General features: G+C 41.4%; 1 pseudogene; it reads left to right on the forward strand.

Moving 5' to 3' along the window:
- Window positions 1–3,175, forward strand: part of LOC119576942 — a 9,183-nt pseudogene extending 6,008 nt beyond the window's left edge.
- Window positions 3,176–13,843: the final 10,668 nt, after the last annotated feature.

The following is a 13,843-nucleotide window of genomic DNA, read 5'->3' on the forward strand; positions in this document are numbered from 1 at the left end:
AAAAATTATATTTAATTTAATATTTTTCCTAATAATATATTTTAATTTTATTTTATAATTTTATATATTTTTATTTTTTTTTTTTTTTTAAAAAAAAAAAAAAAAAAAAAAAAAACGTTTTAATTCGTTTTCCCATATTGATTAAATTTTTATTAAATGTTTTTATTTTAAACCTATTTAATTCTTTGAGAAAAAAATTAAAAGGGTTTTTACTTATATTTCAACGATACATTAAAAATTTATACGTTCGGGGGCCCATTTTGTTCTTTGAAAATGTACTTTGGTGTGTTCACATCAAAAGCATGGGTATATTAATTGTAATCTCTAGCTTATCAACGTGAATATTTTGTCTTAATCTCCTTGCAGGCCTATCACAAATATGGCGGATCGAAATTTTGTGGATTGTATAAATTTTTTTTGGGTCCTGTTGGGGGGGGACCCCCGACCTCAAAACCATCTGCTAAGGTTTGCCCACTTCGTCAAGTTTTTTGTTTTACCACACGAAAAAACAGAAAAACAGCAAATTTGTCATTAAAAGGCGGGAAGGGAAAACCTGAGGGCCATCATGAGCCCGACCTTTTCCTCAGGCAAAATGAAGGGAATGTTTCCTCTTGTGTGTGACAAGGCCGACGCCCTCGTTGCTTTCTCTCTCAGTGAATCGCGAAGGAAACCTTACGTTGATATGAAATATAATTTTGGTCGCTTTACCATAGACACAATTGGCTCTTGTGCTTTTGGCATCGAGTGTAATTCCTTTGTGGATGAACACGCCGAGTTCCCCAACAGAGCTAACAAATTTTTCGAAACAACTAAATTAAAATATAATAAAATTCATATTGTTGCACTTACCCCCCTTCCTTTGCTAAACACCGGTTCCTATCCTAAGCTATTTCCTGGGAAGTTGTAATGCACAAGAAAAAGAAGACTGAAAGGGAAAGATTGGGTTTTTCCCTTGTTTCTTTTGGGAAGTTCCATCCTGAGGGCGAAGAAAGGGGGATGATAGTCTCCAATAAACTCGAAAGTACTGACTATAACTTTGTATTTCCACACCAAATATTGGAAGATGTATCGTTAAAATCCAGTGTTATTACACCATAATATCAGTATTAGTAAGCTGGTCTGGATCTCCCAAACAGTGCTGGATGACATCACCACCCCTCCCAGGCTATTTTTCCTCGTTGCTGCTATGAAAAACACTCTGCCTTGGTTTTACTCCCTTTCCCTTTGGTTTAAGAACCCAATGCCAAAAACGATCCGTAAGAATCCAAGATTTGGTCCTGAAAAAGGTATATTTTTTCCCAAAGGGGTCTGGAAGCAAAATATTCGATGCATGTTTGATGGAAATAGTAATTATAAGGTAAAATTTTTACTTTTTCAGTTTTTTTTATTACAGTTTTTGAGTCCATATTTCCCTTCCTAGGGGGACACAAAGCTTTTAAAATTTTTTTCCAAAAGCTTAAAAAGATTGGATTTCACAATATACTGAAATATTTTAAATGGTTGGCTTGAAGTAAATGAAAGAGTGATCATACTTGAGAAATAAATCGATTTTTGGAATGTGTCCATAACTTACGTACTGTAATTAATTGATAAATAAATCTTATATATTTGAAAATTAGGTAGTACTCACAATGACCCCTTGAAGTTAGTTGAGGGATGGAGTTTTACACCCTTTTTTTTTTTAATTAAAAAATAATAAATATTAATCCCCTTCCATAAAGATAACCTATAATTACTTAACTATAAATTTTCTCCTCCTCCCCACATATTTTTGTGCGCATACACTGCGTGCCCTGTCTCTGCCCCTGTCCTTGCCCCTCTGTCACTGTCTGTCTGTCTGTCTCTGTCTCTCTTCCTCTACCTCTGTCTCTGTCTCCCTCTCCTTCTCTCCCTCCCCTCTCTCTCCCCTCCCCTCTTCTCTCTCTCTCTCTCTCTCTCTCTCTCTCTCTTATTATATTATATAATAATATATTATATATATATAATATAATATTATATATATACACCTTACATCCATATATAAACTTTTTCAAAAAAAGAACCTACCCTGTTTTCCCCAGCACCATTTATAAACACGTGCACACGTACTATCGGTAGTGTAATGCAAAAAACCTGAGGAAAATTTAAAAACTACTGTGAAAAACTAAGTTAACGTAAAGTTTTTTATAGGGGGAAAAAAACATATCAAATTTTCTTTTTTCCTTTTTAAACCAAATTTGGTATTTATGGGACTACCAAAAATTTAAATAAAAAGCTTAAAATGAAATGCTAACGTTTCCGATAAAACATGCTTACATTTATTACCCCTTACTGTATATATTTTTTTCGAATTTGGTAGCTTCAATAAAAAGATATTAATTTTTTTTAATAATAGAATTATTTGTGTTCATGTTATTATATGCAAAAAATGGCGTTAGGGAAAATCTGCAATTCGTTAGTGATTACAGATTAATGGTAATGAAGATCTGTTAGGTTATCTCTAACATTTATTTTCACTCGCTTACTAATGCTTGGCACCATAGGCTTCCTGGCACTGACCTGACGATCAAGGCTGGGGATAGAATACAGTGCCCTGTTTGGAGTATCCACCACGACCCTAAGTACTGGCCCGAGCCTAATGAGTTCCGTCCGGAGCGCTTTTTGGCCGAGAACAAGACGAACATGAAGAACTTCGCCCACATGCCTTTTGGAATGGGTCCCAGGAACTGCCTTGGTGAGTCTTTAAGATCCTGAACTGTGTAAGTGGAGGAGAGAAAGAATCTGATTAGCATGTAAGACATTTGCAGGAGTTACAATGTTTTAATGGAATCTTATATTTCTCCAGCCATGAGGTTTGCCTTAATGGAAGCAAAGATTGTCTTGTCGAAACTATTGCTTGCGGCAGAGCTGCGCAGTGCACCAGGACACGAAGAAATGGTGTTGGAGCCAGGACTGGGTCTCATTAGGGCCAAGGATGGAGTCAAGATTATCCTGAATCCGCTCTAAAGTTAAAGAAATGGACCTCGGACCCTCGAGCTGTGTAGAAAGTAACTACTCCCACTGTCATCAAACTAATGTGCTTGTTATTCATTACAGCTCTTACTTACATAGGTCCTTTTCACTCTCTTTTTTATTTAGTTGAATGTCATGTCAACTCACAATGGAAGATTTTTTTTCTATAAGAGAGAGAGAGAGAGAGAAAGATTCATATAAAATGAACCCGAAGAATGATACCATGTTTATTATATAAAATAGAATAAATATCTCATATATAACTTTTTTTTTACCAAAATCCCACTATACAATGTAAATGTTGAATTTTCTACTGAATACAGCCATAAGAAGGCCATGTGTTCAGTCTGTGTTACCATGGACAGTGTCAGGTCTGTATAAACAACCCAAAGACACTGTAAATCAATTAATTTACACTATTGTTCTTTGTAGTTGTGAGCACCGTTGATAAAATCAATTCAGAGCATTAGCATTTCAGACAAAAACGTTAAAAAATGCTGGAATTCAATTTTAAGTCAAATTAGGATAGGCCTACTATGATGTTTAAATGCAGCCTCTTTATTATACTTGTAATTAAAATAAAATTAAATTATAAATAACATCAAAATTCACTTAACTGAACTTGCAGAGAAATACAAATAAGTTAAATAAATTTTCCGATTCTCATACCACCCCCATCTGGGAAATTCCCAGGATTACTCAGGTCCAAGCTTACAGTTTATACATATTTATTCCCAGTGATATGGTATGGGAGAGAAACAGGATATTTACATAAAAATAGTCATATCCATGATTATAAAGTAAGCAACAAAGCAATAAATATTACTTCTTAAATTTCCATATACCATTTTATCTAACCATAATACAAATCACTTATGAATAAAGGAAGATAAAACAGGCTGGAAACTGAATGACAATCCGGGCAGTCTCCTTTTGCACTAGTAACATCTGTTTACACAGCTGTAAATTAACTTAAATCTCCCTTGGGAACGTCAAACAAGATACCTGTGTTATAAATCATTATAAAAAAACTGAACTATTCATGCAAACAAATATAGACTGTGCACATCTACTGTATACCACAATGTCGCATTCCAACAAGCTGGCTGTGCCCATGAAATTGTAACGGGTATAATCTGGCTTCTTGTGGAAAAGTTAGACCAGCATACCTTATACCTGAATGTATAAAGTAGGCTAGGCCTAATTATACTCTGGGGATTATTCTAGACAAACCCAAACTATACTGGAGTATATTCTGGGCGTCCTCAATTGGCACTGACTCAGACATCCACTTTGGTTCCAGTTACCATCTACACCAGTACAACCGAACAAGCTGCAAGATTTCTATACGTACATTATTTAATCTTATCGGCGATTGAAATTGCTGAGACATATGAATCGTTGCATTATTTGCATTTGCATGAGCATAACATCTATGCAAGAAAGCAAAGACTGACCACTGAGTTTAATTTTCTGCTAAAGTTTATAATTCATATTAACAGATAGGCTGGTGAAACAGTGATGAAGAAACTAAATGATACCATAAACAGAGGTTAGTACACTCTTACAGAGGCATGCAGTACGGACTGCTAGGCTAGCTAACACAGTATAGGGCTAAAGGATAATTTTATCCGGTAAATTTAATAATGACGCCTAACACTGATATCCTGGTCAAGACTATTTTTCTGATAGCTCTCATCGTGTTTCAAATGAATCTTGCACTCATTACCGTCTCGAACAAAGCACATCTACATTTTAAACCCTGATAGCTGGCAAGGGCATGATAAGTATCATGTAATTATTATTGTGATGCACATTTTTAGTACTCAGGGGGCTTGCTCCCTAAATCTCCTTTTAGAAAGGACTGTTACACCCTACCCACCGCCTGGTCTGCAAAATATTCACCTCCGGTAAGATAAGGCCATGGCAACTACACGTTGGTTACGCATATTGATGGCACATGGGGGGGGGGGTCTTGATCTACAAAACGTTCACCTCGTAAATTCTGACAGGATAAAGCCTGGGCAAATATCTGGATTTTGCACAGGCAATTTCTTACTTTGCCTAATAAATCCAGAATAACCAGCCTGCGTGGTGTCAAAATCCTCGTCGTTGCTGTTGACGGGAATTGTGACTACAATACACCTCTCTCCTACGTTATTGCCATGACATTAAAGGGGAAACCGTTTTCCTAACACATTATGCACAGCCTACCCACGGTTGAAATGATTTGAATTTTGACTGTCTTCCCGTGATTGGTCGCTAGTATCTATTGTCTTGTCACGGCCAAGTGCAGTTCGTATTGGCTCATTTGGTTTCCATTACATAAGTCATTCACTTCAATTCCTTCCGATTATTTCGTCGTTTTTTTCTCGGGGCTGGAAGACTACTATCACATCGAGAACGTGGAAATTTTGAATTTTGCATCCTATTTCCTACCCTTATTATTAGTAGAAGAAAATATCTTAGAATGATATGTTGTATCGGATGGCGAGGTCAGATTCTTCAGTTTCGGTGTTGGGTGTTCTAGCTTTATGTATCGGTGAGTGCATTCTTTACTACTCTACAAGCAGAGACAACCACTCTGGTCCAGATGTAAAAATGGGGGATTCTAAATATGAACGTTTTTTTTGTTTTTTTTTTTCCGAAGCTTGTTAGTATATATATTTATGTGTTTGCGTGTATGAGCGCGCGCGCGCGAGTGTGTGTGTGTGTTTGAGCATGGATGTGGGAGTGAATGGGTGTACTGAGCCTTTTAGTTTATATTCTACCCAATACATGTCATAATGCATATGATTTTTTTTATTGTATTTGTTGTATAACTAGAACCACCCAGCCAGTTTAGTAGTTAGTTAACGAAGAGGTACAACTTGAGCAAATTAAAAACAAAAACTGATAAGGTTATGTTTTAGTTTAGTTTAACTTATAACAAAGTTTTCTTTGAATACATTATGTTAAAAGGGCGAACCATTTTATTTTGAAATAAAGCGCGACTATAAAGTTAGGTCATTACCAGTCTATTTAATAATATATTTCTAAATAATACAAGCACTCTGTCACTTTCTCTCTCTGTCTGTCTCTCTCCTCTGCATCTGTGTGCAGTATATATGCTTAATATATAAATAAATAAATAAATAAATTATATGTATATATATACATACATATATATATATATATATATATATATATATATATATATATATATATATATTATATATATATATTTGTATGTGTGTGTGGTGTGTGTGTGTGTGTGTGTGTGTGTGTGTGTGTGTGTGTGTGTGTGTATGTGTGTGTGTGTGTGTGTGTGTGTGTGTGTCTGTGTAATAGTTATTCGTAATCGCTTATCCTAACAGGAAATGGGTCTGATACCTAGCATAGTCTATGGTAGACGCATATTTTCCAGCTTGGCTCTTTTTTATCCCCTCTCTCTCTCTGTGGAAATAGATATTCATTGGTTTATTATGTGAGCCATTTAGACATAGGTCTTGTGCCTGTACATTGTATATGCTAACCCACTCACATATATATATATATATATATATATATATATATATATATATATATATATATATATTTGTATGTGTGTGTGTGTGTGTGTGTAATAGTTATTCGTAATCGCTTATCCTAACAGGAAATGGGTCTGATACCTAGCATAGTCTATGGTAGACGCATATTTTCCAGCTTGGCTCTTTTTTATCCCCTCTCTCTCTCTGTGGAAATAGATATTCATTGGTTTATTATGTGAGCCATTTAGACATAGGTCTTGTGCCTGTACATTGTATATGCTAACCCACTCACATTGAGATGATATCCTATGACATCCTATTACGCCGTGGTGGATCACCCCTCACACCGGATGACGTCTTCACATCATGGGCGGTCGAACCTGCTCTCAGTTCTACACGCTAAACATTTGTGCGCTTGTTTGGACCTGGCTGAAATAGCCCTTCAAAGGTAAGTTTAAAGTCTCTCTTTAGGATCATTACCTAGAGAATCGTTTTGTTGCAGCTAGGAGCATGGAGAGCAGGGTTAATATGTTCCCTGACTGACTGCATGTATCCTGGCACCTCTCTCTCTCTCTCTCTTTCTCCCACTCTCTGTCCCTCGGTCTTCACTGCAAGACAGGGAAATTTGAGGAAACACCATTTATGATTTATTAATGGCATTAATGATTGTTCTTGCATTATATTGCTCTATGGCCACACTTAAATTGTCGACATTTCTTGCACTGGGATATTTTCTGTTTCCTGGTGTTTGAAGGTGATCTGAACATTAAAAAAAAAAAAAAAAAAAAAAAAAAAAAAAAAAAATATATATTATATTATTATATATATATATATATATATATATATATATACTTTTTTTTTTATAGCTATGTTATATGATGATTACTATGTCGTGTAACCTTTAATTTTGTTTCATAAGTAAATGCAGACTGTACGAGTGTTCTTTTTCTTATACAGTGGGCGAAAACTTGCTCTTTTTCACTAAATTGTATGACTTGTGTTTTTATTATTAGCCATTTCATGAGGCTCATGCATTATTAATGATGAATACTTCACCTAATATTGCGTCCCAAAAGTGTGGTTTTAAGGTTAGTACTGAGCGTGTTTTCGGCATTACCACCAAGGTTTAACTGTTCGAGCGTGCTAGGTGCTATAACCGCATGTCACTGGATTGGACTTCATATATTTTTTTTGTATTATTCTGATATTTCGCGTTATCATTTCTTTAAGTAATCAGATTAGTCTCTGCAGCTTTTTGAACCACTACCCCCAGAGTATCACACAGCTTTACTCTTTGCGTATACATATAACAATACAAAAATAGATCGAAGACGAGTGAAGGATATCTATGGAGATATCCTTCACATCCGGCCTCCTCGTTGGTATGATGAATTTACTGCTGCCAGTTATGTAGCCACTACCTACGTTCCTTCAACAATTATGCGACATCATTCGTAGCAGTTTCACAAAGGAATTTTTAGTTTGAAGTATTTTTCATGCACCCATAATTCTGGCAGTATGAGTAGGCCTACATGTATCACCAATCTGATGAAGTTGCAAAGCTTTGAGCATATGTCCAGATATGTATAATTTCTTATGATCCCAAAAAGTAAATGAACATTTTCGTTATAAATTTAACTATGTAAATCCCTCCAAACTGAAGAAACCTTGACACAGATACAGGATGGTTAGATTTCATCATGCGAAAAATACTTATTTCTTCAAGGTATTAGGCGACCTAAATGTTTTATTTTGTCGCTAACGATCTAAGACTCTATTAACAAAGTTTCTAGCCACCTCGTGATGACCTATATTAGGTCTGTGAGTTAAATTTAATATGAGACACTGCAAGGACTATTCTCTGCTTTTACACCAAGCACTATGTATAATTAAACGGCCCAACACTTCCATATAGGCACTAATTACACTACGTGTCAGGGCCGGTATACTGCCAGAAAAATTATTTGTAGTTCAGAGTTTGCTAGTCGTCAGTGTAATATCATATATAATTGGTTTCACTGGAAACATTTCTGAATCCAATTCCTGTTATCGTTGTGGACTTCTTTTGACTGGTATCAGTGTCACTAAGAAATTTATAGCTATGGCCAAACAGGATTAGGGTGTGTGCACAGAGAAAGCAGGTTTGCCCGCGCGGGCAACCGGCGCCAACCCGCGTCAAGAATTAAACCATATAAACAAATGTATGTGTGTACAGAGGAAGCAGGTTCGAGCGTGTCCGCGCCGGCAGCCTGCTTCAACCGGCTTTCCTGTTTGCTCTGCTCATTCTTGCCTGCTCAACCCACACGGGTGGACGCTACGGAGTGGAGAGCAGGATGGACGTTGAGCTCCTGATAGCCAAGGTGTATGAGAGACAGCCAGTGTGGAATAAATGGAATAAGCACCACGCTAACAGGAATGTTGTGGATAAGCTGTGGGCTGAAATCAGCCAGGAGTTGAACTGTGAAGGTAAGCAAATTTTTATTATAATTATTATCAATAATAATGTTATTATTATTATTATTATTATTATTATTATTATTATTATTATTATCAGTGTGTGTGTGTGTGTGTATATGTAGTCCTCTGTATATTTAATAGTTGCAGGATAATAAAAGAAAGATGTTTTGTCGAAATTAGTGCTGTAAGTTATAGAGGTCAGTGAAACGAATATTTAAAACTTATGAACCATTTTATCTCTAGTTTTTTACTGTGGACAGTACAGGAGTAATAAGATTAGTTAAGAAGCAAAAACACAGCTAGTGAAACTCTGTTATTTTAAACATGTTTTACTGTTTTGTTTGGTCCTTGTATACTAAATGATACTTCAGTAAGAAAGATTTAAAGATTTCCCTAACATTCACAGCTTCGTTTGACGGTCTTCCCCGACAATACATATGATCATTTTGCTGAAGAGTTGAGACGGCAGTCTCAGTTAGATGATGTTCAACGCCCTATTTATCTATGATTGTGCTATGCAGAACACAAATACATTTTACACATACGGAGCTTTGACATTTGTATTAGGTAGGTAAGAAGGTTCAGGATTTTCTAGTTTTCTCTTTGTCAAGACACTGTACAGCTAAGAGGCTTGGAGCGTACCACCATCACTTTGCTTTCCAAAGCCCACTACATCAACAGCAATGAACTTGTAGTGTGAATCTGCAACACCTTGAAGGGCAATGGAATTTTTTTTTTATTTAAAGTACATTGATCCAAATTTTTGGGGGACACTGAACAGGATATTTTTTTCCATCAACTGAGCCTAAACAGTGAGGGAAATTCCAGATGCTGTAGAAATATTCAGTGATCAATTTGAAGGACTCCTTTGTTGGTACTACTTTTTCCCTCATGTATTCTTCCACGTCGAAAAACATCTCTGCAAAAATCTTTTCCACCTTGTCACTCCGACCCTAACGAAAAGGCAAGGGCACGGAACACGTCCTGTGGCAAGTACCTGCAAATGATTTTGTTCCCCGACCGCCTCGTTTGTGCCCCCAACACAAAGCGTGGGCAGCGGGTGTTTATCCACAGGGTCGTGAACACTGAACAGCCCAAGAGGCACCGGCACCACGGCCCCAAAAACACCACGGGGGAAACGCCAAGTGGCAGGCGGGGCACGAAATAAACAAAAAATGCAGCCCCTTTCCCTTTTATTTACACAATTTTATTTACCCGTAATTTTTTCTATGGGCACAATACGGGGGGGAAACCAGCATGCACACTGCCGTACAGCTTATAACAGGGCACACAAAGTTTATCAGGTCACAAAGGCACACACGAGGTTTTCACAGGAGCAGACCCAAACTCCTCCTCTTGGCTTTTTTCCCCGCTCCCCCGCTCACGCCACTGCGTCAGTTTGCCCCGGGCCCCTTCATGTTAACACATCCCGGTCATCCTTTTCATGTTAAACAGATGTTTCGCACAGAGCAAAGACCCCGGGCGTACCCATATCCCCCCCTATAAAGCAGACTGTCTGCTCTATAACCTAAACAGAAACAAACTACCGACGGGGGTAACGTCAACTTTTTTTTTCACCAGGGGCCCCGGGAGTAGCTTCCCCCCCATAGTAACCCAAGCCGGTGCGCCAAGTCCTCGGGACAACAGACGGTCGTTTTCCCCCTCTGCGAATTTGATAGGTGCCTAAAAAGGGCCGCTACCACCGTGTATGGCCTTCCCAGGGGCTCTGTAGCTTGGGCGAGAGCCCTCGTTTTCCGACGCGGAACCCCACACTTCCTCAAAATCCCCGCTTTGCCCCAGCTGGCACTTCGGGGCCTTATGGGAAAAGGGTTAGCTCCCAACACTGAATTAACCCCCCCGGGTCAACAAGGCTCCCCCCAACCGCTACGCCATCACCACTGTAGGTTTTGAATGGGCTCCACGGGGCCCTCACCCATGATCCTCTTGACAGTCGACACCGGATTTAACTCTGTCCGGGGGGCAAGGTCATTTCGCTCAGCCGAACTACCTCTGCACGCCAACCTCGGGAAACAAGGGCACCTCTTCACCGTGCACCCTCCCCACTTCCGTCCAGGTCGACACACGCCTTACTCTGCGTCAGGTAGTAAAGGGCCCAGCAAACAGTGCTCGCCAGATCGGCCCATACCCCGGGCAGCCGCTGCACCGTGCTGCCCACCCAAAAAACAGCCTCCCTGGCCCCTTGACGCACACAATCCCCCGTGACCCCACACAGTCTCTGGGTGGTTGGAAGTCACAAGTGGCCAACATATCGGGCCCGACTGGGTTTTCTCAGCCCCAGTGTCCACTGTCAGGTGGCAGGGTTTCCCATCTACTGAGCCCTCCCCTGCATCGTGCGGGGTTCGAGGCAGTTTCCCAAGGGGGGGCCCGGGAACCGAGAACGGCTGGGTTTCGGCCCCTTCCCCAGCATGTCCGAGTTTTCCCCTGTCCCATTTTCCTTAGCTTTGGGACATGCCTCGGATGGTGACCCAAAAACCTGCCACGTCCTTGCAGCACTGCGGGAAAGGGCAAGAATCCGTCCGGTTGAGGGGAGTTTTCTCCGCTCCCTCCACACCGACTACGTCTGTGCTTTTTCCTCCGCAGCCCCAACACAAGTTTTGGAAAGTGCTGGGGCTCCCCCTTCCTAAATCTAACTTCCCACTTTACCCTTTCCGGCCCCGGGGTCACGGCGGGCTGAGCACTGGCCTAGGCCAGGGTTTCCCTTCAGGAAAGGCCTGAACTCCAAGGCCCTCGCCAAACCACCTGCGGGTCCTCAGGTTTTGGGCCTGCTTAAACGTAATTTGCAGCTGCTGGCCCTGCAAAACGTAAACAAAAAAAATTGGGGGCCCAGGCCCACGATTCTCTCCGCAGCCGCAGGGTACGACCTTTTTTACCACCCCGCCTCCACACCTGCCCCACGGGACAGTGTCTCGAAAACGCCCCACGAGCCCCGCTTTTTCAAGGGGGGCCCGAATCCTCGGCCGGGTGGTGGGCCCGAAAGGGCGTTTAAAAAGCCCTGCCCGTGGTGTAAAGACATTTGGTGGCGGTGATGCCCCAACACTTCCCCCGCGGGGCCCTTGCGTTTTACCAGCTGCGGGGCCCTTCTTTCCCTGGCTCCACCCGGGCAGATCCCCAGCATTTCAAATGGGCGACATATCCCTCCCGGGCCCCCTTTCCCCGTCGTACTCAGCGGGCCTACGCCTCACAGTTTTCTGGGGGCCCGGGGGGCTGCAGGGTGGAAAAACGCGTGCCGGAACAACACCCCCGGGGGGGGGGGGAAAGGGGGGTTTTAAAGGGGGGAAAACGGGCGGGTTAAAGGGGTCCGAGTTTTCCGCCAAACCCATACCCAAGGGGCGGTTCCGATGGTCCCCAGCCTTCTGCAGCGACCACTGGCTCCCCACACGACGCGGGGGGGGCCCGGGTTTTTTTCCCGCCACGGACCCCAGGCAGACCCCAGTAAATTGACCCTGGCTCTGTTTTCCAAACCTCGTCTGCCTTCTCTGCTTGCAATGTTTTCTACCTCGTGACGCCCCCCTTTTCCCCCTTCACTTCCCCCCTCAGGCCCTGAACCTCACCTTTAGAGTCTGACCTCCTCCATAGTTCACTTTTCACGCTGTTGCAGGCCTTGCGGGGTTTCTGCGAGTTTCCATCTTCACGTTCAAAATTTCTTTGTACACCCCCAACAAGTCGGCAGAATGTTCCCCGCCTTTCCCTTTCCTGCACTCGACGAGATGGTGCCCTGCCGTGTCCCCCTGTCTCTCTTTACCCTTTTGCCCTTTCCTCCCCCATCCGGGCCGCATGGCAGTGATCAGGGCCATCTGGCTCGGCTTTTCCCCCACTCGTGCCTGCCTCTCATAGCCTCCTCTCCCCCATGGCTGCCGCCCTCTTTGGAGACTGATAAATCGGCGCTCTCCTGATCAAAATCACAAATCCCACTCCTGACCCCCATTTGTTACGCCGCTGCCCGTCTCTGTGCCACCCCCACACAAAGCAGGCTAGGCAGACGGCGTGCTATCTAAGAGTCGTAAAACTGAACCGCTCCAAAGCACCGAGCCCCGGTCCCAGAACACCACAAGGAAAAGCCAAATGGCGAGGGAGGGGAGAAAAAAAACCAAAATGACAGTCTTTCCTTTTTTTAACCCCAAATTATTTACCCGTACACTTTTTTAAGCACAATACAGGGGGAACCAGATGTCACCTGCACATACGCTTTAACAGGGCAAAACCCAAATTTATCAGGGCACAAAGGCAAACAGGGCCTTTACAGGGGCAGCACCCAACTCCGTCCTCTTGGCTTGTTCCCCGCTCACAGCCAGCTGCGTATTTTGCCCAGGTCCCTTTATGTTAACACATGCCCCGGTCATCCTTTTCATGTTAAACATGTTTCACCAGAGACAAAGACCCCTGCGTAGCAATAAATAAGCAAGTCAATAAAAAAAAATGGGGATAAAAATAATCATTTTTGTTTGCCTTGTGGGCTTGAAAATGTGTGTATTTAATTTATATATTAATTTATATATTCGTGTGTGTGCGCTTTGCCAATAGAATACAGTCTTGAAGGATGTATGTATGTAGTTTTTTTTACCACTTTCCTAAATCTTTTGTCTTTTCAGAGACACTGATAAAGAAAAAATGGAAAAATCTTAGAGACCAATTTGCTGTTAGCCGGGGGAAATTCCCCCCGTCGTCAGGTATGCCGCAGGGGACCTCCCCACATCAAAAGGGGGTATTTTAATTACTGCACTTCCTGAAAAACGCCGTGAAAGCAAGAGCTTCAAATGGAAAATTTATCAGTGTCTAACCCCTGAACTGTTGAAACCTCATTACCAGAATCCCTCAAATAGAATACCAAACGGGTACCCTGGAGCCCCCCCTTTGGGTACAGAGGA

The sequence above is a fragment of the Penaeus monodon genome, chromosome 9 (genome assembly GCF_015228065.2).
Source record: "Penaeus monodon isolate SGIC_2016 chromosome 9, NSTDA_Pmon_1, whole genome shotgun sequence".
Classification (NCBI taxonomy): Eukaryota; Metazoa; Arthropoda; class Malacostraca; order Decapoda; family Penaeidae; genus Penaeus; species Penaeus monodon.